This window comes from Misgurnus anguillicaudatus, chromosome 1, assembly GCF_027580225.2.
Source record: "Misgurnus anguillicaudatus chromosome 1, ASM2758022v2, whole genome shotgun sequence".
Classification (NCBI taxonomy): Eukaryota; Metazoa; Chordata; class Actinopteri; order Cypriniformes; family Cobitidae; genus Misgurnus; species Misgurnus anguillicaudatus.
Genome location: NC_073337.2, coordinates 2,857,336 through 2,861,994, shown reverse-complemented (window position 1 = coordinate 2,861,994; position 4,659 = coordinate 2,857,336).

Sequence of the window (4,659 nt, the reverse complement as noted above, 5' to 3'; positions counted from 1 at the left end):
TGTGTACCTGGTAATTATCATGTTGTGGGGACCAATTGTCCCCACGAAGATAGGAATACCAGTGTTTTTGTGACCTTGTGGGGACATTTTGATGTCCCCATGAGGAAACAAGCTTATAAATCAAACAAAATGATGTTTCTTGAAAATGTAAAGTATATTATTTCAACACCATCCACAGTTGACAGTACTATACCTTCCACTATACTCTCAGTTTCTAAACCCTATGAAAGGGTTTCTCTCTGCATGGCAGTGGAAGGTTTACAATCTCCAGTCTCAGGTACCCCTCATTGAGGCCATGGAGGACACCTGTGACCAAGTTGACACCGTAGCTGTGCAAGAATGGATTCAACATTCAAGATGGTTCTTCCCGCATTGTGTTGCTTATGGGGATATGGCTTGTGATGTTGATGAAATTCTTTGGCCAGATCCATCTAGGCGAAGAGATAATGTATAGTATCCCTGCTGAAAAAAACAGCATAGACCAGCATCATTCCCATGCTGGTTTGGTGCTGGTTTGTGTCACCAGCATAACCTGTACTGGATACAGTATTTTATGTACTGTAGTAGCATGACAACTGGGACATGTTTTCCATGTTGACTGATTTGGGTATATGGAGAGAAATCAATTATATTTTCCTCAGTCTGCAATATTGGTCTTGTGTATAGTTTGGTAAACTAGTTGCACTTTCTCTTTATACTTCATTTGTAGTACTCTAATCAATAAGAATTAGACTTGCTAAAAGTGTTTTAAGTTAGCAACAGCAGTATGTAACTGGTTCAAAAAGATTGAAGTCTTATGAAATGTGTGTGTTTCTTATGGTAACAAAATATTGTTTTTATAAAGTTGAGTATAGTGTTGACAAAAGTGTTCCATTTTGCAAATTATCTGAAATGTTGTGCTACTTTGGTGTATGGTTGTGTTAATTGTCTGTAGTGTTTTGACAAACCGGGCCCTGTTTTCAAAATTGTGCTTAAGCAATCGTAAAAACTATAAGCTAAGACTCCTACGTAAAAGTTTTACGCTAAATAAGGTTTGGGCGTTGTGACGTCATTACTTGGGATGGCGGCCAAGTTGATTGCCTCCTTACTGCTACTCGGACTACTGCGCTCTTTTGATAGACGTACTCCCTCTCAGTCGTGTGTCTTAAATTGATTAATTTGCCGTCATTATTTCAACCATGGTAAACCATTGCTGTATTAATAATAAAGTAACACTTTACATTAAAAATGACAGATAAGGACAACACTTCATTATTTTATTCTATGTAGGAAACCAAACATTAACCTCAAACCCTCAGTAATGTGTATACATGACATATAAATGACATTTATATATACGACAGTGAAGTATAACATCTGAATATTAATTTATATAGTTAAGTAAAAATACGTGAAAATTTCAACATTCATCTTTCTGTTGCTATCACTCTGCTGACAGCAAAAATTTGTACAACAAAACTGCTGCATTAACCAAGCAAGTAGGTCGTACGTGACTTTGCTTACAGACTGGCATGAAATCGTGCTCTCACAACAACCATGCTGTTTAAAAATGCTATTTATTCACTCTTTTTTCATATGGATTCAACCGTTAATAGTTCCGATGTTGTCTACATACCGGTCCCTTGCTTCCTATTTAACGTATCCCGGTAAATTCCACATCCTTTTTGGGATTTTAACAACCTTTTCTCTTTCTTTTCATTCTCACAATTCTGCTGCTTCTCCTTGTTCGACTTGCTGTGAGTTAACATTCCCAAGGCCATCAACATGGCCGCCACGTCCCAGAATGCAACACGGCACCCAAGCCCTATTAAGAGTTTTCTGAGAGGACTCTTAGAATCTTTCTGAATACGGGCCCATGACTCCACAAACTTCAGGATGGGTTGGAGCACTAAATAACCTGTAGATTCATGTAACACATGAAACCAGAAACACAACGCGTTATAAGAATTTTTTTTTAGATTTACTTATCATGGTTGAAAACAGTTTTCTGAACCTAAATGCGCAAAATGCAAAACGGTGAGGAAATAATGCAATATTTTTCAGCTCTGTCAATGGTTGCTTGCTAAAGATGCTGTCATAGTCAGTGTTGCCAGATTGGGCAAGTGTGCAAAATAAGGGTGGGTTTGGGATCAGTTGGGCGGGTTTGAAACGTGCATTTTATAGGCTAATTATTTAACAAAAAACCTGCAAAAAACAAGTGTGCATGTATTACATCGTGAAGTTCAGAGACGATCCTCCCTATAGGCAGCCACTAGGGGACCCCCTTGTTCTTACAGTTTTTCTGAATTGCTTTTGAAACCATCACTCATTTTCTCAAAACCATAAACACAAATCCAAATTGTCAAACAAAATTCACAGAACCCCTGACTCTTCTGAAAGAATCAAACAATTCCTTCAAAACCATTTCACTTGTACTCAAAATCAAACTAAGCTTTCAAATCATACACACATAAGTCTATAATATAAAACACTACAAAGCATCCATTAGACACTACCTTAAAAAATGAAAAACACAACACCCAGGAGATCTGCTTACAGAAAAATACATGTTTAGTGTACATAACAACACACTTGACAAATACTGTTAAAAATCTATATTACTGTAATCACAAGTTTAGTTCAGTGAATATAGTGAATACTTTACTGTAAGTACTGCAAGTAATAGTAAGTTTTCAATATTACTGTAAGCAGCACTTGTATTGCGTAAGTCAGCAATCTAACTGCAAATTTTGCCAATTGCATCGTCTCTGGTGTTTTGCTCTTCCTCATACTCTTCATCTGACTCTCAGACCGTTTCCAATCCACACAATTGGTAAAAAATACCATTAGAGAAAAGTGTGTAGAATTTTGAGTTGTTGTGTTTACTCAATGATAACGGTGTTGTAGTTGTGTTCAACTTTTGACTGCCTGTGTTTAGCATTTATACAGTTTTTTACAATCACTTTGCTACTACTTTCAGAACCTTGATGTCATTTTTCACAACTCTAGACACAAAACTCAGAACCAAAGATCAAAATGCACATTTTTCAAAACTCTTAACTCTTTTCTCAATTGCTTGGATACAATACACATAAAACTTGGATCATTTGTTCATTCAACCAAAATCACATGTTCAATATGACACAACTTAACATCAAAGTACTACTGTTTCAAAAGGCTATTCACACATCACATTTCAAATAAGTGTCTATTCATTTTCTTACAATGATCTAACTATCAATCAATACAACTGCCCAAAATGATAAGTAACTGTTGCATTATTCATAATAGTTGTATGGAAACAGACAAAGAATCTTCCATGTTTACTGAAAATCATGAAAGTTTCAAGATAATGAGGTTCATTGTAACCAATAAGCATGGAGCATGAACCAATTATCACTGTACTGTATAGATGCAGGCCCTTGTAATTGCTTGTCCAATTCTGCCAACTTGTTACTGATGATTGAGTGCAGATTGTGAAATGATGTGACCTATGTTGTGATTGTACTGTAGTGTTTTCATCAATACATTACAAACTTTGTTCAATGATTCTAATGTGTCTGTCGTATTCTCTCTACTACTGCAGAACTTTTACAGATATGTATTTGCTCTACATGTACCATAATGAAATCTGTATCACCAATTTTGTTCTATACAATACTTAATGATTGTACAAACAATGACTTAGTGAAACTATCAGTTGCTTGTGTGTGGGTGATCTATAGTTATGTTTCCATGGTATTTCACAGTAAATTTGTGTTTTGAAACAATGATTGTGCAAGTGCAAGATGTCTTTAAAGATGTGAATGCACAATGCAATGTTTTGAACACTAGACAGCCTGTGTTACAAGTGATTACCGTTTTAAGTTTTGTATCTACAGTTGTGAAAAATGACATCAAGGTTCTGAAAATAGTAGCAAAGTGATTGTAAAAAACTGTAAAACAAGTTCATTGCAGTGTGAAATGTGTGTTTTAGTGAGAAGTTTGTGTTTAGTGTTTTGCAAAAAGAGTGCATGATTTGACAAAAGGGTTTAGGCCACTATGAATTTGGTTCAGAAATTGGGGTTTAGTGTTTTAGCAATTCAGAAAAACTGTAATTGTATGCATTTTGTGTTAAAGCAACAAGAAATGTGTCAATAGTATAGCTTACACAGGTGGATGTAGTGCTAACTGTGTTAAGAGTTTTGAAAACTTGTTAAAAGTATTGAAAAATCTGTCATAGCAATCGTAAAAAACTGTAATGCTTACTGCTTCGGAGACAATCAGTAACCTCCTGTTACAGTTTTTTACGATTGCTATGACAGATTTTTCAACACTTTCAACAAGTTTTCAAAACTCTTAACACAGTTAGCACTACATCCACCTATGTAAGCTATACTATTAACACATTTTTTGTTGGTTTAACACAAAATGCATACAATTAACACATTTAAAATGCTTTAACTTCTTTTACAGACAAGCTGAAACACACAGCTGATTCCCACCTAGGAAACACACTCAGGTTCTTTCAATTGCATGACTATATGGTATACAAAAGAGTAAAGGAGGGCATCTTTAGGTTGATCTTGTGTGGAAAAGGAACAATATGAGCAACACAAAAATAAGATATATGTCTGCACGAGTCAGCGGAAGACCACCAGGACAAGGGAGAGGTTTTTCTCCTGTCCCACCTGGATGTAA